The sequence below is a fragment of the Camarhynchus parvulus genome, chromosome 1 (genome assembly GCF_901933205.1).
Source record: "Camarhynchus parvulus chromosome 1, STF_HiC, whole genome shotgun sequence".
NCBI lineage: Eukaryota > Metazoa > Chordata > Aves > Passeriformes > Thraupidae > Camarhynchus > Camarhynchus parvulus.
Window position 1 is genome coordinate 14,793,154 of NC_044571.1, and position 23,566 is coordinate 14,816,719.

Here is a 23,566-nt window from a genome sequence, read left to right on the forward strand (position 1 = left end):
AGTCAGACCCAGCAGCTGTGCTGGTACAGCTGTGTGAGTGCTCCAGCAGGAGCTGCTGCTCACCTTCTGAGGAGCCTTTCTGCCAAGCTGAGCAAAAGAAATATTTTAGACAGAAACTGTAGATCATGGCCATGCAAATTCAAAACCAAAATATAACGGGTCTCTGGTGCCTGTGTTTTAACAGCAGGTGATTCCTCTCAGCTTTTCCTTCTATTTCTCTGTGGAAACATATTCTTTTCCTTTTCAATTTGTTTAGTCAAAAAACAATTTTCTATTTTGAAACACAGTGCCATGAGAAAGGTTAGTTCTCCCATATGTCTTCCAGTCAATCCTAATAACTCATTTCTAAATGCTCACTTGTCACAGATTGCAAATCAAGTATTAACACGACAGGCAACATGTTGTAACATTTTCATTTATGTTTTGAAGAAACCTGTCTATTCCTTGGAAAAAGATGGGCTTACCTTTGAAACCCTAAAAAATTACAAAATTCTATAAACACAACATACATACATATATACACACACACACACTCCTTACTGATGTGAAAACACACCACATGTACTGTGGATTTAATATCAAATATTAAGCTACTTGTCCATAGACAAACTGCCCCAATACGTGCAGCAGCTTTGAAGAAGCGAGATAATGTGAAGAATTGAGCATAGCCTGTACAGACCAGATGTCAGAATGCACAGTTTTCTGATGCAGTCAGTAAGATGTCAAGTTAAATTAACAGCCTGTATGTGATGTCTTGGCTTCATGCTTTTCCATCTCTGAGGTGATCCTCCAGGTTAGGTGCAAGACGGCTGTCAAATCTCCCAAGCTGATTAAGAACTCTCACTTTTCCATGGCAAAGGAGCCATAAAACCTAGAATGAGACTTAGATATGCAGAAGAGGCTGCAGAGAATGTGGGTTATGTAAAAACTATGTTGGGTTTTGAGTTGGCAATCATTTTCTTATCACCCTTTCCTTTTCCTCTCATTTGCTGTGTTTTTCAATATATTTTGCTTCATACAAAGTGCTAAGAATTTCAGGAAAAGTGCAAAGTGCACTTCTCTCGCAAAGTGCCCAGAGACCATAAGTCTTGATTTAAATGTATTGAAAATAAAACCAGAGCCAGCTTCTATCTCATCTGTGAGTGTATTTGCAGGGATGTGACCATTGCCTCAGGCCCACTCTTTTTATTGCACGTGCCAAAGTTATGTTGAAAGAAAACAGGTGGGTGATTAGTACCACAATTAATCATAGCTCAGTCGTGCTGTGATATTATCTGTGGGCATATCAGACACACACTATATTTATTGGGAACAACACTCACTCACACATTATGAATTCTGTGAGAAGAAGCCATATGACCAGGAGAAAGCAGCATTTTTAGAAACTGTAACTAGCACAGAGAGCCAAATGTGTGTTATTTGCAGTACAGACTGGGTAAGGTGGCAGAAGAGGCAGAATTCATGATGAATAAATTGGGTATTGCTACTCAAATAGAGGTACCTGAGATTTCTTTTGTCTTTCTTGGAGAGGAGCCTCTTCTCAGCATCTTCAAGATTACAGAGCTTGCTGCTAATGCACTGAGAGCAAAGAAATCAGACTGAGAGAGCTTAGGGATAGGGATTGCTTCAGGTTTGGCAGCTCTTGGCTGGTCCCAGCCCCACACTGCCCATCCCTGTTCCTGCAGTGCAGCTGTACTGAGGAGGCACCTGGCTCCACACCAGCCTCACAGTCAAGAAGAAGTAAATTCCCCTGCCTTCAGAGCCCAGCAAGGACCACTAAACGTCACTTCAGCTGGCTGGGATCTCTGGGCACATCTTCTCTTTCAGTAGCAGAGCAGCACACAACACTGGGTGTTACTCTCACAGAGCTGCAGCCTGTCCAAGTGCCCACGAGACCCCTGCAAAGTCCTGAAAGAGCCAAAATTACAGCACAGCTGTGTTCCTTTCCTGAGGCTTCCAAACAAACAGATCCTGGCAAAGCCCTCACTAGTGTTCACCTCTAGGAAGCTTCTGAAGTGGATTCTCTTTGTAACTTTAATTGCAGTTTAGTTTTAAGGTGGGGAGCACATCAGGCAGCAGCAGGGGAGCATCTGCAGGATGATCCCTCCTCCCCAGGGTGGCGGGTCAAGGGCCAGCAGCCCTCTGTTCAAAAAGGGTCTGTAGAGGTTACACTGCTGCATTTTTTCCCTTTAAATGCAATAGCAGAAGCAGATAGGCTGTGCTGCTGCTCTTCTGTGTTTCCCTGGCTACCACAGAAATGTAGTTGTTTTACTTTCCCCAGCCTCTTCTCAGTAGTAATGTGAAAGAACAGTGTGTCCTTCAGCTGCTTCAGCAATCTGAAGTGCTAAGAATGCAAAAGACTCTTTTCTGACAGTCTTTTTTCTTCTTATGCTTCTGGGTTTGCCATTAATAAAGACTACTTTTTTCCCAAGCACTAATTTTCAAATAAACTGTGGTTTTGTCAGCTCTACTGATATAATGATTTAGTACAGAACATTGCCCAAAGGGTTAATGGTGAATCTAGTTTATTTACACCGTTGATTGTTGGTAGGATGTGGTTTGGGATTTATTTTTCTTTTTTGGTGGGGAAAAAAAAAGGGAAATAACTGTTACAGTGAGATAAATCCCAGTCAAAACATATCGGTAAATACTGCATTGTGGCAGTAACTCTTCAGGGAAACTAGAGGGCAAACTTCTAAAGTACTTAGAGCTCTGTAAACCTGCAATTAGGTATCTCCTCAGCTTCCCAAAGAAACGCTAAGTGCCTCACTCCTAAGGGCTGGCATGGTTAATCAGCTAAATGCTTTCAAAATACTGTCCTGGGAGGGCTCAGGAAGCCTGCTGCATAAAAATAATAGTCATTGCTGTGTGTCAGCAGTCAAGCAGCTCCTATTGTAAGTCTGCTGATGATTATACCAAATATAACTGAGCTGTCTTTTGCCTATCCCTCCATTTGTCTCAAATTTTTGTGCCATGAATTGTGTCTTATTGTGTACTAGAAATCACTGTGGGCCAAATAGGGGTTTATTATTATTGCTGTTATCATTATTGTTGTACGTGTGAGCACTGCTTAGCATCCACATGGGGCTTGGCTTCTGACCCATTCATAAAAATAATTTTTCACTTCCTATGGGTCAGTCTGAGTCTGGGGGAAACTGGGTATACAGCTTATTTTTAGAGCTTGTAGCTGTCAAAATTAATCTTGAAGGGCAGCATTAAAGTGTTTGGCATCACACACCTGAATGAAGGTGCAGCTCAATGCAGCAGGAGGCTGAGATGAGGCAGAGGCTGTGGAACCAGTTTGGGAATGCCAAGTTTATGTTATACTGCAGATTTAGCCCCTGCCCTCAGCTGAACCACAAGGGAGTAGGAATAGCTGGGGTTAAATTATACTATTTACAGTTTAAAAAAATTAGGATATTTCTCCTCTGATTTGGGAAGCTATGTCCAGCAGCTTCTGAATGTTGAGCAGGGATTGAGGTTTTTGAGTCTGTCAGACCTGAAACTGCTGACCCTTGGAAGCCTCCAAAGTCAAAGAGCAGCACCAGCCTCCTGGGCAGCTGCTGGGATAAAAACCTGGCCAGAGCAGTCATGCTCAGTGTTCCACGTTGCATCAGGAGAATTGCTGAATGCAAAATCTTTCCATAAAAAGTTGTATTTTCAAATCACAAAACTTTCCCAGTGGAGAAATGTTCCATCAGAAAAATGTTGGACCATTTTGGCTCTTGGCATACTCTAAGGTACAAAAACTCATTGCATTTTAAATAAATTTCAGCAGCCTCAGCCCATGCCAACTCTCAAGCAACAAATCAAGCAAACTAGGCTTTTTCTCCAGTAATTATCTAACCTGATAATTCTCTTGTCATTTCACCCTTTTGCTTCACTGAAGGAAGAAAGGGCATGTTTGCAGCACACCAAGATGCTGTTTGCTTCTATTTCCATTTCCCTGGAACTTGAAATTCATAAAAAGTCATGATCTAAATATGTATATATAATTTTAATCCCAAAGTAAGCATACACTAACAACCCCAAAAATCAATTACCTTCAGGATACACATGATTAGACTTTGTTTTATAAAACCTTTTTTAAAATATAGTTATTTCTAAAATCAACATAAAATGTGCTTATTTTTTAGTCACACACATAAGTAAACAGTCTGCCTTGCCAAAGTTTGAACACATGGCTTTTGAAAATCCAACCAGTCAACACCCAGTGCTTAGACCTTTCTTCTCAACCATTAAAGTTGTATGAAAATGGAAAGCATTTGCAATAAAAAAGGAGTGGCAGAGCTAGGATCCTGGACAATGTGTGAATTCCTATGGATAATGAAATAAAAATCTTTGGACAATATTAAAGAGTCTGATAGGAAGAGAAAAATCAGGCAGTATGGAAGCTAAGGGTGGGTGTTTATGTGTTTGCCATTGCATGTGAATTAACATATTGTACAGTCTGCCTTATATTGTGTTGCCTGAGTTTAATGATTCATAACAATTTTCTTCTTACCGTCTCATAGCTACAAAATTATGTGTGGTTGCAAAACAAGCACAGCAATGCTGAATCATCCTCTCTACATACCAGTAAGCCTCTGAAGTAGCCTACCTCACTTTAAGTATAGGGGAAAAAAACTTTGAAGTGATCTCTTAATATTTGTATATTAAGAATCACTATTAGGCCTCATGTTCAATCTTGACTGATTAACTGATGCTTACCTGAATCACTTATCAACTCAATATTATTTTAATATGTGCATTTTATCATTAAGTTCCTCAATTTCTTGTGAAAAAGAAAAAGCCACAAAAGTCAGCTGTCAACAAAGACCAATGGCACCTTAGAAATGCCATTAGTGAGGGACTCCACAGGAATCAGCAGCATGCCAAATATTTCACTTTCCACAGTCTTTGTCCCTGCAGCTCTAATATCTCCAGAAAAAAAAATTCTTAACCTCTTGCTTACTATTTTTTAATTAAAAAAATACAGACAATATTTAAAGCCTTCTCTGTATGTGAAAACCATGCAGACACAAAGCAGTGCTGCTCAGCACAGGGCGTGTGTCTCTGGAGAAAATGCCAGCTTATCACGAGTTTGAAGTGGCAGCCAGCATGACAATAGCAAAAGCCATGAGCATTCAGGTGTGAAATCATACAACCTTTCCAGCAGCTGCATTTTGCTGTGTGATAGGTTGCATTTGGATTTGTGAGAATGCTTCATACATAATTTCGGGTAAAGCTTTAATATTTGATTGGAGAGCCAGCACAAATGAAGTGCCAGTGTAAAAGAAGTCCAAGGCCAGTGCCTTCCTCCAGAATCTCTTTTGTGCAAAACAACTTGAAAATCATTGTTCATAATTTAATTATGTAACAGAGTTGTGTCTTTTAGAGTTCATATGGCATAAGGCAGAACAATCTTGAGGGTGATAGCCCACCCCTAGAATGGCTTTTATTGCACTTTTTGAGGGACTACAACAAGAGTGCCAAAAGGATTCACGTGGAAGAGTCTTTACCCTACCATAAAAATGTCAGTAAAAATAACATTATCTTTCTCCAAATTTCAGCCTCCCCAGATTAAATATTTTTCTAGCAAAACAAAACCAGGTGGCCTGAATTTTCCCACAAAAGCACAGAATATCTGTGTGTTGCCACCTTATTGCAAAAGTCTCCCATACCCTCTCACTGATTTCTCATGGGCATCTCCTCACAGGACTGACTCCTCCTTCTTCTCCATATAGACAACAAACTTCAGTCCTCTTCACAGCACAGACAACAAACTCCAACTCCCTCCTCAGTCAGCTAACCCATTCTTTTATAGCACTTGTCTTCTTATTGGACACAGCTGTGGCCTGTTAAGGGCAGGCCTGTTCCTGATCTTTGGTGATTAGTACAGCTGCAACTCCTCAGGTGTGAGACTACCTTCTGCACTATCTTTATTTTCTTACATTCTATCTCTCCACATCTGGGGATTTTCTATTTCCTGAAAATGAATCCAAATATTTAACCTAAATCAGGCCCTTTTGTCAAGAAGCTTTGATTTGTTCTATTTCCAGTTCTCTGTCCACCCCAAACAACATTTCTAAGTTCTTGCAACAACTGTTGAGCAGCTCCAGCGCTGGGTGCTGTGGGTCTGGTGCACACACAGGCATTAACATCATGATGAAGTTTTCCACTCCAGGCTGCTGGAGGGTTTATCAGGCTGGGAGGTTCCTGACCAAGGGTGCCCATGTGTGCCAGGCACGGCTGGGGCTGCTGGGTCTGAGCTGAGCCTGGCCTGGGCTCTGCTGGGCCAGGATCCCACAGCACTGAGCGAGTGGGGCTGCCATGAGAGGGGCAGCCAGGGCTTGAGAGCTGCAAAATTGCTTTGGGCCAGGCCTTGGGAGCTGCAAAATGGTTTTGGGCAGGGCTGGGAAGCTGCAAAATGGCTTTGGTGCCCTGATTGTGCTGTCCTTCCTACGTGGGATGTGAGAGGTGTGAGAAACAACTGCTCACTTTGAAAATTTAAAAAGGTTTATTAAACCTTGACAAAAATACAACAAAATGACTAGATAAGGAAAAATTTGCATTGCTGGGAACTGCCCTCATAGATGCCACATGGCTGGTTCATCTTCAAGATGGATGCTCAGTCTTTTATAGCCCTGGGGGTTGCATCAGCCAGCACTGGCCCCTCTCAAAGTCTGTCAGTCAGCTCTTCTTTGCCATTTATTTGTGGAAACTGCTTTCTTGTCACTTGATTGGAGATCAGGTGTTGCCATGCCTCACCCCCTAAGCGCCAAGATTTTCCATTCCCAACTGCCCCATGCAAAGGACACATGCAGGCCTTATTTTACCTGTTCTAGACAAACCAGGCCGTCTGATGGCAGCAATACAGGGGGGAAGGGGACTATGGGGAGAACAGAGGACATCTAAACTACAACAACATAACTATACATCACTAAAGCTTTTCTTAATATTCACACAATAGTTATCTTTTAATTGTGAGAGCCAATCATCTCATTATCCATCTATAACAATGGCTTTGGCCAGGGCTTGGGAGCAGCAAAATGGCTTTGGTCCCCTGATTGTGCTGTTCTAGGTGGGACGTGAGAGGGTTTGAATTTTTGGAGCTGTAGTACTTCCGGTGGGTTCCCTCACCATGCAGCCCGAAGGCCCCACACTCACAAGGCACTTCTGAAGTCATGCAGTGTGAGAAATAGCTACTAACTTTTTGTAATTTTAGAAAGGTTTATTAAACCAGAAGACTGAATAGAGAAAATGTTACAGCACAGAGAGCAAAGGATTTTCCCCACCATGTGCTCTCCCTCCTGCACAATGGAGGTTTTGCCTTTCAACCCCTTAACCCCTCCCAAAGTTCTGTCCATCAACCCCTTCTTTTCTGTCCAGTGGTGGAGATCTCTTACGCAGATCCTGACTGGAGGTCAGATGTCATCACAGTGACAAGCCAGCCCTCCCAGATGTCCCAACCCCGGCTGCCCCTTGATAACAGCGCAAGGGGGTAAAACATAACTATAAATCTATCAAACTTTTCTTAACCTATGTACATGATATTTGTCTGTAAATTGTGAGAGTCAATTACGGCATTACTCATCTCTCACAGCAGGAATCCCGTGGTGTAGCTGTGTAACAATCTGAGTGTTTGATCTGGTTGCAGAGTACAGCGCCGTGATGTGTTCCTGCCCTTACTCAGGCTGCAGACCCCTCTGAGGTATTTCCCCACATCATCTCTGGGTGGGCTGCCAGGTGCTGGCTGCAGGGAGCCTCTGCAGCTAGAGCACTCAGCACCATGGACATTTTCTCCTAGCTGGAAACTTTGTTTTCAGAGGTATTCCCTGGCTGGAAAACCCCACTCAGGCAATTAACGCTCAGAGGGTGCATTTCACATTGCATCACCACTCTCAGTACAAGAAAGATGTACCATTGTTTTAAATGTCACAGCTTTTCTTTGCTTCCTCTTTTAATATTTTTATTGTTTATTTTGGGGTTTTTGTTTGATTGATTGTTTTTCTGTACCGAACATTTTACCAATCATTATTTTATTTGTATTAATATTTCGTCTGGTCCCTTCTGTATAGATCTTTGCCTTGTAGACATCACAATTACCAGTCCATAATGGCTCCTAGCACCCTCTTTTCTTTTTGATGCTACTCCACCACCCAGATGCATTGCTACTGGCTATTTTCCACCCTGTGCCTGCAAGCAGCTGGGTGGTTTTGGTTATCATTGGAGAAATCAACAGGATTTTTTGCACCTCAAAGGAGGTAATAAACACTTTGCAGGATCAACCATTAGGCTTTGGCTTCCTTACTGATGAATTTGCTACAATGATAATTACTGAAGTTTCACTGTCGGCTGTTATGGGGAATGAAAATGAAAACAATTAAACTGTCCAAGAAATCCCTCTAATCCCACTGTCATAAACTTTTTGCTACTTAAGCTCTTTTAGTCATTTTTCTTCATTAACAGACTATTTGGGTGTACTTGCTAATATGGTCAGGATGACACTGACAACAGTGACCAAGCTGTTGAGTGATACTTACACTGGAAATCGAATGCTTTTTAACACAGAGATTGTATAGGTGAATGAGAAGCACTTAACATAAACTCAGAGAACAATTTTCCCTATATTGATAAATAATTGCAAAGAATAATAATTATAGGCACACACCTGCATGGACTTGGCAGAGCTTACTGAAGTGCTAGAAAGGAAAAGCTTTTTTTTTTCCCCTTCAGAAGACACAAATTTAAAAGGTAGAAAGTGCTGCTGCGTAGTTCTCATTAACAGAGGTAAAAAAAGCCTCTCCAGCTCCTTATCAACAACTTTAATCATAGCATATGCTGTATGCTGCTTAATCTTTGCAAGCAATTATGAATTACAAATTACCTCATACAGGCCCAAAGCAACTGAAGATGGGTCTGCAGAATCTCTGCAGAATCATTTTATAGGGGTGACACTTTAAGTTGTGAGAATTTGTAGTAAAAATGTTAATGAAAAGCAGAAAATTGAATGAAAACTTGAATTTAAGTTCATTTGCATTTGTTACAGCCACTGTGCTTTAAACCTGTACAGGATAGAGAGAAAATGTAAAGGATAGCTCCTGAAAAAGTCATTGCAGAAGTAGTAATAATACCAATAACAGAGTATACTAGAATTTCTATAGGGTTTTCTTTGTAATAACATTTCAAACTGCTCTGCATAATCAGTCCTTTAAAATTCAGTCTCTTATTTAATTACTTAGATATTATAAACTTCAAGATATGTTTTACCAGCTTTAAGAAACTGTTGGTTTTTTATCTTTCTAGACAATGTATTTGTATCAGCATTTGTAGTGAATCCATTAGCTAAAAAAAACCCAAACATGCTCATTAAGGTTCTATTTCATGTAAATGAGAACTGGCAGCCCAGCATAAAGTTTTAGACAGCTTTCTGATCTCAGCCAAGAAATGCCCAAACAAAAGTAAAATTATAATTGGTAAGGCTAAAGAGATGTGGAAGTTCAGAACATATTTCCATGCTCAAGAGGCTGTAGTGTTTGTAGCCCATTACAAATCCCAAAACTCTTGAATTAGTACTAGTCAAAAGGTAGGGATATTTGTTTCTTTTTCTCTGATATGAAAATGCTGATATCTGAGGGGTTTTTTTCACTTTTGGAACTGCTACTTGTTGCAAGATCTTGGGCCACGTACCTGTGGGTCATTGGCATCTGGGTTCCACTTACAAAAAAAAAGGCCATATAATAAATGACAGGTATCCTGTCTTTATGGGCATTAGGTCTTTTGGAGAGCAAATATTTAGAATTCAAGTTGATCTGAAAGACTTCTATTTGACAGCTGTCATTTCAGAACCAGTGAGTGAAATTGTGTCTCTTTTGCAAGTTCCTTTGGTGCCGAAGCTTTGTGTCAGTGCAGGTAACAAGAAATTTTGATAACAGTATAACACAAGGAATGTTTCCACCTGACTTTTCCTGTGTTAAATAAAAGGGTTTATTGTGTCTGGCTAGACCTGCTGTTACACAGCACTTGGCTGCAGCTCCTTTGTGTGTGCACTACCGAGCTGCAAACAGTGGAAGGGTCAAAGCTGTCTTTCACTCCCCAGGTCACTCTGGCTGAACTGAGATGTAAATTAGAGAAAGAACATATGCGTGTCAAAAGGAGCATATGGCTCTCAATAATTTCTTCATAGTGAAGGTAGCAATGTTTGTTATTTAAAACATTATTTTTGTGTTTTGGTAGAAAATATTTTTTGCCTAGTGTTCTTTGTCAGACAAATTGAAAGGATAAAAATTTTGACTTTTCTCTTTTTGTTTTGAAGCCCTGCATGTACGGGTATGTGCCACCTACATTTCAATTTTCAGCTGCTTTCTTACATATTTTTATTGACTGTAGGTAAAGGGCAAAAAAAAATAAAAAGGAGTTAAAAATAATTTTTTAAAAAGGCATAAATGTTTATCTTTCCAGTATTTCACAGGGACAATGCCCAGAAAATATAAATGAGAGAAAATATATTTTAAAAGACATATGATATATGCTCAGCTATATGAGAGTTGCTCTCATTATCCTGACAGAAATATAACAAATGCGTTGAAATAATTTTTAAAAAACCATGCAGGAAATTAAAATAGTTTAAAGTAGGATCTTTCATTTAGTCAACGAGATATCATTGGAAGGGAGTCAAGGGATGAACTCCCTCCCCTTTGCAACTTAAAACATCTCTCTGGCATCCCATCACAGTATTAATATGTTAACCTGGAGCACATTTGACTTCCTACTGCTTCCTCTGGCATCTGTGTGGACAGTGATCTCTATATGACATAAATATTAAAGGAGTTGCATGGGAGAAGCTGACTGCAGCAAGGGCTGCCCATCAAAGGGAAGTGAGGGGAGAGGAATTAAAGCAGATCCCCTGGCACTCCAGGTTACTGTCTGCAAAAGGTCAAAGCTTTTACCAGATGTGCAGGAGAATTAGAGAGTCTAAGGAGATAGTCTGGCTTTATTTCACCTTGACAATTCACTAGAGCAATGAAAAGAGACATGTCCCTGGGTTTACCTTTTGCCCAGGTTTTTCCTCTTGTAGAGCAGTGTGTTTGTAATTCTAGGCTAATTCTGCTCCAGACTCACAGACGTTCACGACCTCTGTCCCCTTCTTACCTTACTGTAACTGATACCCTTTTCATTCCCAGTGTGCTATCTCCTGGGAATGGCCAGATGTCTTTTAAATGACGTAATGGGAACAAAACTCTTTCCTAGGACTCCTAATTCCATAAGAAGTAATTTCCTTCTTTTCCCACTTGCACTTTTGGAGGGGCATTTTTTAACCCTTTTTATCAATTTTTCCAAATGGTGCAGAATTTTCCCCAAGCAGCCATACCTGCTCTCTGTGTGCAATCCACATGGTATGTTATAAGCACTCTGTAGTTTGGAATCTTTAGAGTGTGGATGACTTAAATCATGATCCACAGCCTGGCTAAAGAGTACTGTGAAGACAAGGGCCAGTTCTCCAACTGTGGCCTCCCTGTCTGCTCCCAAATAGAGCTCTCCTTGCTGCCTCTTTTTGAGGGTTGCATTTATGGCTGAGGTAGTGGTGAGTAAGAGATCTATAAATGGGTTCTGGTGAGGAGTAAACATCATGTGGTCGTTCACTTTGGAAGCTTGTTGAGTGGGAGGCATTTACTGAACCTTGGTGCACTTGCTGTAATCACTGATCTTTTTCCAAGTGCTAATGCCTCTTTCATCCTGTGTGAAGTTACTTCTTATAAAATAGGATGCCTTAACAGAATTTTGGGGTTAAATATATAGGTCTGGGAACTATTGAAATAAAAAAAAAAATATTCAGTGCTCAAGTGATTCATGCATAGTCTTTAATTATATAATATTAGCACCAAATGTGGTCATTTTATTGCATGTATGGAGATACAGCCAAAATCTGGATGGATTTCATATTTCTTGTTCTTTCAACTAGCATGCTCTCTAAGAACAGAAAACACTGACAACTGTAACTATTAGTGTTTTTTTAAGAATAAATATTTTGTGTGCTTGCAGTTAACTACTTGGGTGTTTTCAGAGAATAAGAGGGAGATGCAGCATTAAAAACTGTAATTTTGAAAAAGGGAAAAAATGTGAGATTTTTGCAATTAATTTCTTTATTTGCATTTATTTTTGAAGCTGTATCTGTGTTGAACAGCACATACATTAAATAATTTCTTATATAAAAATAGCTACTGCTTTTTTCTGTGGTCAGAAACCTCAGGAATCCAGTCTTTTTTATTCCAGAAAACAACACTGGCATCCAACCGACTGCAATCATAGCCTTGCAGATTCTCAGTCAGGGAATGGAGAAGGGCTGAAAACTCCTCTAATGCCAAGATTCAGAGTGTTCCTGAGCATGTACTTATGTCCACCCTTAATCAGGACAACATTTAAGCATTTGTTCTCAAGTATATTCTTTTTTTAAATGGCTGAGGGTTGTTCGGGGCGAGGTTGATTGGAGCAGCGAGGGAGTCTGATGGTGATAACCTGCAGCAGCTGAAAGAATCACCAGAGAACATAACTGTGAGCATTGCTAATGTACCATAAGCAACCTATTTTTGAGTTTACAGGCTCCCATGGATCTCTGGAGGAGTTTGTGCTCTAAAAATAACGTGCCTTTGGGAGCTGGGACAGGGAGAATTGCAGCTGGCCTGTGGGAGGTCTGAGTGGATTAGAGCATCACAGGGAGATAATAGAGAGTCCACTGACTGCAAAGGGAGCTCAGGTAGTAATTATAAGCAACCAGAGAGCAGAGAGTATACCTGAGAGAAAGATGATACAGTTACCAGGTGTTAAAATAGCACCACTTGCAAGCAGCATGCTTTAGACAAAATTTTAGAAGAGTGGGCTTGATTTTCCTCAGCACCTGAACCCCATGGAAATATTTATCATCATGGCAATTTGGGTTTTCCTTCTTTTAGATGGCAAGTGGCAGCATTCCTGGCATCTCTAGTTTTTGGTTTTTATTGCTCCTCCTGCTAACTAGCTACTCTTGTAGGCACGTGGTCTCATGGAAGGCTGGGTTTCCTTTCCTTGGAGCTGCTGTGTCCCAGCTGGGACTGGAAGAACTGGGCACAGCAGGTCTTTGGGTGGACCATTGCCTAGTGAGAGACCTGTGTCATGGAAGGAGGGAGGCAGAGAGGTGATTGGTTGGCTGGATGGGATACAGTGCCAGTTTGGACCTTTCAGCCCTGAGGTAATGAAGGTGTTAAGGGATATTGATTTCAGTGGGAGCTGAAGGTCGAAGGTGCGGTAACTATGAGGAAACAAAGAAAGGACAAAGAAGTATTTGAAAAAATGGAGCATGTGAGCAAAAGTAATCCCATCAACCAGATTATTGTCTTATTAGCAACACAGTAATACAGTTTATAGTACCTTGCTGTGTTAGTTTGTAAACTCACTGATGGCTCCACAGCCAGCAGGGGCACAAGGGACCTTGCACATGGCCCATGAATCCACCTTGGCCCTCATGAGCAGAGGACAGCTTCCCCTGCGACAAGCAAAGCCTCTGCCAGACTTACAGACTGCCTGACCCCCAAGACCACCTCAGGAAAACATCCAGTCCAACGTCCTGCTCAGGTCATTGCTCAGGGTCAGGGTTTGGGTATCTCCAAGAATGGAGATTCCACAACCCTCCTGGGCAACCTGGACTAGTGTTTGACCACCCTGATGGTAAAAGTTTTATTTCCTATCTAGATGAATTTCCCTGTATTTCGATTTGTGCCTGTTGTCTCCTTTCCTGTCGCCAGACAGAGGAAAGTCTGTCTCCATCCTTTTTATACCCAAAGGCTTTGTACCCACCTTCTTTGTATTACCACAATCCTTGGGGGCTTGATGTGCCCAGCACAGGATGGCTGTCATTAGGAACTCAGGAAGCAAGGACAGATTAAACTACTTAAGGAAGATCAGCATGTAGCTCCCATGCAAGGCAGATGTGTCCTCCAGAGTGATACCTGCAGAAAACACAGCCTTTAATCTAAAATGCTGAGTCTGCTAGAAAGGTACAAAAAATATAATGCAATCCTAAAATCCAGAATGCTAAATTACAGCTGTCCATCATGCCACAATCTGCCCACAATGTGTTTGGAGGCAGAATCTGTCACTGGCCTCTTTCAGCAGAAGGATCAGAAAACACTTGTGATGCTGAGGACCACACTGTGCTCAGATTTGCCTGCTGTGCCCTGCACACTCTTTCTCCTGATCCCAGGCTTGAGCCCTTGAGTTCAGTCATAGCCAGCAATGTTTCATTCACATACCACTTGAAAACAGCCACCCTGTGATACTCAGGAGCAGGCACAGAAGAGTTTGAAAGAGAGAGGAGTATAATCCTGAATGCTGAAGCCCATGGAGAGTGTGTGTAGGCAGGAGGTAATTATATAGGACAGGATTATTTGTGCGTGTGTATCCCAGGGAGCCATCAAATACAGCCCTAAAGCTGGGTTTTGTTTTTGAGAGCAGAAAGAGAAATACCTTAAATTACCTGACTGGAAGGAAATTTCAGCTGAAACAGAGCAGTGCATTGCCTTACTGAGCCCAGCTATGAGATGGCCACGCTGTTTGATTGCTAAGGGCCACAGAGTGTTGGTAGCACTACTTGTGGTGTTATGGCCACTTCACCTGGGCAATGACTCCCTCTCACTCTCTTTCAAGACAAGTTAATTAACATTTCATTTCTTTGTTTAAAGGTTGCCATCACTTTCAAGCAGTCTGTGTAAGCCATGCAGGGTTTCTCCTAATAGCACCTCTCTTCTCCAGGGAGGAGTTTTTTCTGAAAGCAAAGCAATCCCAGCCTGCTGAATGTCCCTCCAGTGTTTGCTCAAATGCACACAGCCTGCATGTGCTCAGGAGCACAGCAAAAACTCCCTTCATGTAACTCATCATGAGATATAGAAGGTTGTCATTTTTTATTCTCTCCTGTGACTTTTTCTCTCTTTTCTAAGCATTTATTAAACATTCATGAGTTCAATAAAATTTACCAAAGGTAGACACATTCCTCCACCTCAAATACTTATATCTTAGCTGATTAAACATGTGTGCTGAGAAAGTTAGTGTCTTCACCTGTTGAGAGTTAATTGCAAAACCCATTTTCAGGTTTTCAATATTGAGCTGTCTAGAACCACTGATATCAATTGCAACCATGGTATTTCTGAACTTCAAAGAGAACAGAAATTGACCCTATGCTGGGATTCAAATTAGCTGTGACTGTGCAGGAAAAAGTCTGTAGATGGGTCAAAGGAAATTGCTCATCACTCCCTAGACAGAAGCTAAGTACCCCCTGAACCTTGCTTTAGCTAAATAAATAAATAAGTGGGATTTATGGAAAGAACACAGAAGATATTTTGCCACTATTTCTAGAATACTGTCCTTAGTGCTGGTCAGTCATGAGAATTAAAGCAGAAATAGGGAGAAGTGGAGCTGTGACAAAAGTAGTTACAGGAAGATATACACTGCCAAAAGAAGAGAGGCTAAAATTTCCTCAGGACTATTCAGTTTCACTGCACCAGTGAAGACTCTAACGGGCAGAACAGAAAAGGCAAGAGAAGAGGATAATCAAAGCAGTTAAAAAAATTAAAAATGCACTGACATATATATGTACATATCATTAAGTAGCATTTAATGGTAAAATTAAATACCATTTTGATTTTTATGAATTGATGCATCCCTACTCCCTGCAGCACAGCCACACTGCTGAGCCACATGGCAGGATTTGCCTCCTGTGCCTGCTGGAGCAGTGGCAGGGCTTTCCTGGGGCTGAGCCCCACTCAGGGTCTGTGCAGGGCTGCACCTGCGTGCCCCAGGCTCTGCTGGATGGGGTGGGATGGGATGGGGTGGGATGGGATGGGATGGGGCAGAGACCCAGCGCCCTGTACCAAGGGCAAAACTCAAGGTTTCAGAGGCCTGAAGTCTTGACAGAATCATGAAATTTTATCAGACAGACATCTGAAGAGCAGGTGGGAAAAGCTACTGGATCACAAAGATTCATATTCCCTAAGCCTGGCTGTAAACAAGTGCTGTGAGAGAAGGAAAAATTGCAGGTGTGGGGAGAGTCCTCCCTCTCACAGCTTTTCTGCATGATCTGAAAATACCTGTGAGTGCACTGATAATGATTAATTTCTGGTCTTGTATTTGTTGCACAGGTCTGACAAGTGAAACCGAATGGATTCCAAAGAATGGAGAAAATTTCAAATATTTTATATATTTGTATGAAGACTATGAACTTCCCAACTCTTCAATACCCCATAAGAAGCATCTTCTTTGTACATTTATATCAATGCTTTCTCATCCATTTTGTTTAACATAGGAAAGTAGTGCTGAAATAGAACAAGGCAATGAATATGTGTATGTACAGGAATGATTTTGACCTGGGAATGGGAAGTAGTGTAATTTCAAGTTTGAGCAAAAATAGAAAAAAACTTACAATAATTACATCATTATTTTCAATTAATTTGGTTTATTTCTTTTTGAAAAATGTCAATGCATACAAAAGAGTTTTTAAATTAATTCACAAAGTGCAGAATCAATGAGGGATATAACATCTTATGTTCTGCTGTGAGTTCCTAGTTATAGGAGAGGAATCATGTATCGTGTAATAAAGGAAATTAAAATATTAAAAGCAATGGTCTTTATGGTGAGTTGAGCTAAATTCTTCTTTTGTTGTAGAGACAAAGTATTTCTTTTCCTCCAGAATCTAAAATACACTGCTGTTCTGATACTTATGCATCACCTTTATACAATGAATATACAAGATGTGAGGTAGCTGACAGAAAACCTGCAACCTTTATTCAAATAAAGAGTCATGCAGCCTTGATGGAACATGTTTGTGAATACAGCTTGAAGGATCATTATCTTCAAAAGCTCAAATCAAAAGGGGACACTGGAATATGGATGCTGGGCTAAAGTAATGTATGATCACAGCACCTCTTACATAGAGTGATTAATCCTTGATGCTTGCATTATATGGACTGTACATAAAAGAACACTGATGCATATTCCATTTTTGGAACTGAGATCTTATTATAAGAGAAATTTAATACACTCTGTCTCCATGGTCTCTTTTATGTTACTCACTGTAAAGGGATATGAGGAGCTGTTTTTAATAATATTCTTCTAATGCTGATTGAAACTATTCTACTTTGAAACTCTCTGCCTGGCTCTTGTTTATTCAAATAAAATAAAGATAATTATTCTGGTTAGAAAACAGATTTCAAGTTGAATATTACTTACAATGGCATCCATCTAATTCTTGTTTGCTCCATCAGATAATACCAGAGCTAACTGAAATGATTTTTGAATTTTAAGTTTCCATATATTTGCATTACTTTGTACAGGAAATTAGAAAGGAGCTGTACTCTCTGCAGCTCAATTAAAATGACATTATTGTACTTTTTGCTTTGAATATGCAATATCAACATTGCTTACTGTCCTGTTCATCCTTATATGCTCTGATTTCCCTTAATGCATTTCTTGGAGGTGAATATCCCTGAAGGTTGAAATGGAAATGTCAAGAGATGGAATGTATCAGGAGCAGCTTTCATTTACATCACAATGAGATTAACATGTCTGTTCAATCGAAAATGAACAGTTTTCCCCAACACTGCATTATCAGTCACTGATATTGGACTGCATTGTTCTTACCAGTCTGGAAATGATAAAAAGGAGAAAACACATTGATCCAAAAGCATGCTGAAGGTGAGATGAATCAGGGCCTTGGCTTTTGTTTTCTTTACTCACTTAAAAAATACTAATTTCAGAGAACTGGGGAAAGGTAAAGCCCCATTTCCCTCCTCCTTTTATAGTTAGGAAACTTCACAGTGGAATTCCAGAGTATGGAGGGAGTTGTGGCCACATCCCAGTCGTCACACCTGAATGTGTAGGTGAAAGAAAGAAAACCCATCCCTGACAGAGGAGTGTGGTTCTTTTGCCAGATTTAAAATCCTTGCTTCCAAATAGAGGGGTACCACCAGGGGCCACTGAAACATCTTCAGATTGGCAAGGGACCAGTCAGAGGCAAAGAATACTTTTTCTGAGCTTTGTCTTTATTTTAAACGAAAATTTTTTACACTCCCTGGAGACTGACAGCTAATGAGGAGTAGGGATCAGTTAGAACCCTGAGTTAAGTCTAAGGACTACAAGCAATCCTTAATAGAACATTAGCAACCAAGCACTAGGAAAAAAGGTGGCTGTGAAAATTCTCTGTCTCAGCTAGCAAAAGAGTTTACAGCTGGCCTGAACCATCTTGTGCTAGTGAGGTTATTTTTCATCTAGGCTTTATTAAAGGGTCTGACTGTAGGGTGTGCACAGGCCAGTGAAAGATGTCCCAGACAGCTCTGCAGCCTAGTGCTTCTGGCATGGGACATTCCATACCCCAGATGGTAGAGTCTGGCACAAGTTTAGGGAAGGATTGAGGTCTTACAGTGAAGAATGAGCACACATAATAACAGATCATGCTAAAATCATGCCCTTTCCTGTGCTCACAAGGGAGTCTTTTTGGGTGTGAGCCAAACTCACTGGCAGGGTCAGTGTGTGAACACCTCCCTAATGACCACCCCTAGAGAGCGGAGCCAGAGGAATGGCTGCACCAAAGCAAACACTTACCAAGCTCCCCTCCACCCCTGTCCCCGACCCTTCCAGCAGGGGACCCATGACACAAAGCAAAATGATGACCTGGATTTCAGTGTCATCTCTGTGCCCTGGTCTCCTTGCGGTGCTGGTGTGAGAGTAAATCAAAGGACAGTTCTGCCCCTGTGTCACCAAGCACTGGGCGTGAAAGGTGGGGGAGAGTTTCCTTTGTTAACTCCCTACCCAGAGCTCTGCATTGAATTTTCTTTTTTCTCCTAATGCCAAAAAAGAGATTTTGTTAATCTAATAGAAACTGCTCAACGATGTTGTGGCAACATGTTCTGTTAGAAAAAAACAGAAATAGGTGTCATGCAGTGCCCACAGCAAAGGGTTTAGTCTAATGAGACAGCAAGACCCCAACACATCTGGGAAGAGAGTTTTAATCACTGGCTAGTGAATAAAACCACACTTTAATGATTTTCTGGTTATCTGCACAGAAAAATTCAAACACGTTTAGCTTAGAGGTAAAGCTAGAGGTAAAATAATAATGACTGTTACTTGAAAATTTTGGGGAGTTTGAATGTATCTCTGTTGGTTACTCTGGTTTAATCACTTTCAGTTAAAAGATTATATTGCTTCTGCATTTCTGAGGAAAATAGTGTTATTTGTCTTAAAACTCTGGAGGCTTAGATTTATGCATTAATTTGAATTATAGAACTAAACTGGTGGTTTTATCTTTTCTGTGGTGGTGTAAGCTAGTAGTAAAAGCAAGCAGTTAAAAAAACCAAACAAACCAGTACTTCCCCGCTGTACTGCTTTACATATTGTATCAGTAAAACATCTGTAGTTACATGCAGCTGTGTTTATGGATGTGAGTTGCCCAAATCAGTCTGGAGGCACAGTTCACTGAGTTCAATGGCATCTCACCAGGACTGTGCTCAGTGTACTCACAAGGGTGGTAAAGAAGGTCCTTTTATTTATCTCATTTTATGTAGTCTGTAAATTATTTATGTGAAGGCATTAAAAAATCCGTCAGTATGACCATTTTTTATTATAAAAAATTGATGTTGAGAGAAGAGAATCACGGAAGAGGATCCAAGAAAAATTGTTGTATCTTTTCTTTAGCTTTAGGGGCAAAATATTAAAACAATTTTCTTTTGCCTGCCCTTGTGACTAAGTCCCAGTTTCTCTAATGTATGCATATTTAATTTGAATGAGTTTTTGCAGATTAAATAACGCACTTGGAAAAAAGATCCTAATTTTGGTATATGGGCTTCCTAGTACTACTGATGCATAAATAATTACAAAGAAAACTTCCCCTAAAGCCAGTTTTTTAGTCCTCAAAAAATACTGCAGCCCCAAGGTAAAATATTCTGTAGAGACAAAAAATCTGAGGGTTGGATATAAGATCAGTTAAACCTGGTAAAATCCAGTTTTCCTGTGTCTTTGGAAGAAGTTAAAAGCCATTTATAAAATAAGCACACCTATCCATATGTTCTATGTACTTCCCACTACATTACTTTGCAGTAATCCATGATGTGGATGCTTTCAAAGGCATCCTGCAGAAGACTGGTGACTGACTGCAAGTGCAAGTGAAGTGAGAGTTGGGGGTTTCTTAAACACTGGTGGATGGTAAATCTTGTCTGGTTACTAATTAAATTTGATTCCATCTGGATGTCATACTGTGAAAAGGGGTTTAATCCTTCACTGCATCTTTAGGGAAACTGGAATTAATTTTGTCTTTCTTACAGATGCTGCATCCACAGTGAATGTTTTTTACAGGTACTGCAATAGTTTCTGTTGAGAATGATCTTCATCTGGTACAGTGGTACTTCACTTCCATCTAATGCTTTCCTAGCTGAGCAATTGCAGGGTTTTAGTGGTGCATAGCACATCTCCCTTCCAACAGGAGACTGACAATCCAAGCCCTGGATCTTCTATGCTCAGCACATAGCTATCAACCCTGCGAGGCAAGTCTGGGCACAAGGGGCAGGATTCACACATTTTTGGGCATGAGGAGGATCCATATGAGTAGATGTCATGGGTTGACACTGGCCAGCTGCCAGGCACCCACCAAAGCAGCTCACTCACTCTGCTCTGCAGCTGGACAGAGGAGAGAAAATAGAACAAAGGGTTCATGAGCTGAGGTAAGGACCAGGAGAGATCACTCATCAAATATCATCTAGGACTCAACAGGCTCAACTTAGAGATATGAAGATAATTTATTGCTAACAAAATCAGAGTGGGTTAATGAGAAGTAAAGCAAACCCTTAAAAACACCTTTCCCCCACCCCTCCTTCCTTTCAGCTCCACTCCTACTCCAGCAGTGCAGGGCGACAGGGAATGGGGATTGTGATCTGTTCATCTCCTGTGGCTTCTCCCTCTGCTCAGGGAGAGGAGTCATTCCCCTGCTCCACCCTGGGGTCCCTCCCATGACAGACAGCTGTCCATGAACTTCTCCAGCATGAATCCCTCTCATGGACACCAACCCCCCTCAAACTGCTCTGGTGTGGGCCACTCTTCCACGGGGTGCAGCCCTCCAAGGACATGGCTGCTCCAGCATGGGAGCAGGGTCCTTCTCTCCACAGGTCTCCCACAGGGTCACAGCCTCCTCTCAGGCATCTCCTGCTCTGGTGTGGGGCTCCCCCACGGGCTCTGGGTGGATCTCTGCATCCCTGTGATCCTCCATGGGCTGCAGGGGCACAGCTGCTGCACCATGGGCTGCACCAGGGGCTGCAGGGGAATCTCTGCTCAGCACTCAGAGCCCCTCCTGCCCCTCCTTCACTGACCTTGTGTCTGCAGAGTTGCTACTCTCACATGCTCTCACCCTGCTCTTCTCTGGCCAAAAATTACAACTGCGCCACAACTTTTGTTTTGATTTCTTAAATATGTTATCACAGAGATGTTCCCACCATCTCTAATTGGCCCAGCCTTGGCCAGCAGCCCGTCCATCTTTGGACCCAGCAGGGATTGGCTCTGCTAGACAGAGTGGAAGCCTCCAGCAGCTTCTCACAGCCATTTCTGTGGCCTTCCTGCTACCAGGTAAGCCAGGCTAATGCAAACCCAATACAGTAGATCAACTCATGAAGTGCAGGAGGATAGTGCAAGTGGGATGAACTCATAGAAAACGAGATGTGGAAGGTGGGGCTGAGAGGCAGAAGACAGCCTAAGTTACGTTTCTGCTTTGAGAAACAGGTCAGGGAGAAGATTTATTTCAGGTAAGGCAGATTAAATATCCTTATAAGGCAGATGAAATATTCTTATAAGCAGCTGGGAGAAGTCTCATGATCACTGGCCTTTTTTCTCATGGGGGCCTTCAGCTTTCCAGTTGTCTCCTGGAAATACACTCCAGCAGAGAGGAAAGAGTCCAGGAGGTTCCTGGAGTGTGTGGAAGATTGCCTGACACAGCTGGTGAGTGAGCTGCCAGGGGAGGTGCCCTGATGGACCTGCTGTTTGTGGACAGAGGACTCGTGGGTGATGTGATGGTTGGAGGGTGTCTTGGGCAAAGCCATCATGAAACATTAAAACTTTTTGACTCTTGGAGACATAAGGAGGGGGGTCAGCAGAACTGCCACCTTTGACTTTGAGAGGACAGCTGGTCACAACTGGTATTCCCTAGGGCTCAGTTATGGAGCCAGTCCTGTTCAGCAGAATTTGCTGACGACGTCAAGCTGGGTGGGAGTGTTGATCTGTGGGACGGTAAAAAGGCTCTGCAGAGGGATGTGGACAGGTTGGATTGATGGGCTGAGGCCAGCTGTATGAGGTTCAGTAAGGGGAACTGCCAGGTCCTTCACCTGGGTCACAACAACCCAAAGCAACACTCCAGACTTGGAGAAAAATGGATGTTCAGTGAAAAAAGCTGTTCAGTGTAACAGGGTCAGCCTGGGGGTGTTGGTCAACAGTGGCTGAAAATGAACCAGCAGGCATCCAGGGGGCCAGGAAAGGCAATGGCACCTGGCCTGGATCAGCAACAGTGTGGCAGCAGGACCAGGGCAGGGATTGCCCCCTGTACTCAGCACTGGTGAGGCCACACCTCAAATCCTGTGTTGAGTTTTGGGCCCCTCACTACAGGAAGGACATTGAGGGGCTGAAGTGAGTCCAGGAAGGGCAATGTACACTGTTTGGTGGTGAACTTAGCAGTGCTGGGTTAAAGATTGGACTTAGTGATCCTGTCTTTTCCAAATTAAACAATTCTATGATTCTGTGATTCTGAAATCCCTGCTGCCATACCACTTCTTTCTTCCCAAATTTTTGAACAGATAGTGCAGCAGGTTCACCTGAGCAGGTCCAGCAGGTTGGTGACAGAACCATGTGCTGGACTGAACCACGAGAGAGGAACACTTAGAGGAGGCCAAAGACTTGAGGACAAATCTTAAGGCCCTTTGGATCATTATTGTTACTGAACTTAGGAAAACCATCTTTCTCCTTGCTTCCCCCCAACAGTGCTTGTGTGTGCTGAGGTGCTGATTTGGAGATGCTGGTGAGCAATGGAGGAAACGGCAAGGTTTGAATGAATAGGGCTCTGCTTCTCAGTGCTGCTGGTTGCTGACAAGCCTGACCCTGACCTGATGAATTACAATGACCCCTAGAATTACAAGGGTCGGGGCAATATCCAGATTTGTGCTTTCCTCAGAAAGTGGGTAAAACCACAAATTCCTAAATGTCTTATTGCACAGACAGGTAGCAATGCACACAAACGCAAAATCAAATAAAACAAACAAAGTCCTCTGCCCTGTGAAGCACAGAGTGTCCTCCTTCTCCCTCTTTCCATGACAGACATGTGTCCCTGGGGCTGGGGTATGGTTTACCAGCCCTCTGGCCTTCACAGCGTTCTCGGTACTCGTTGCACGCTCCCTGCATGCACATCCATATGCTCATCCTCTGTTTTTATTGCTGAAGGTTATCGAGGGCAAATGAAGGCCTCCAATGCCACTTTCTATGGCCATTTTAGAGCTCACAGATAATCTCCTGTGAGGTCACCCACCTCTTCTAAATG

At 42.0% G+C, this 23,566-nt stretch overlaps 1 protein-coding gene across 3 annotated transcripts in view; it reads left to right on the forward strand.

Moving 5' to 3' along the window:
* Positions 1 to 16,368, forward strand: part of SMPX (small muscle protein X-linked) — a 42,206-nt gene extending 25,838 nt beyond the window's left edge. For all 3 annotated transcript variants that reach the window (XM_030955273.1, XM_030955292.1, XM_030955300.1), the window contains exon 5: positions 16,149 to 16,368. The gene's annotated coding sequence lies outside the window, so the exon portion shown is untranslated. The remainder of the gene's footprint in view (positions 1 to 16,148) is intronic.
* Positions 16,369 to 23,566: the final 7,198 nt, after the last annotated feature.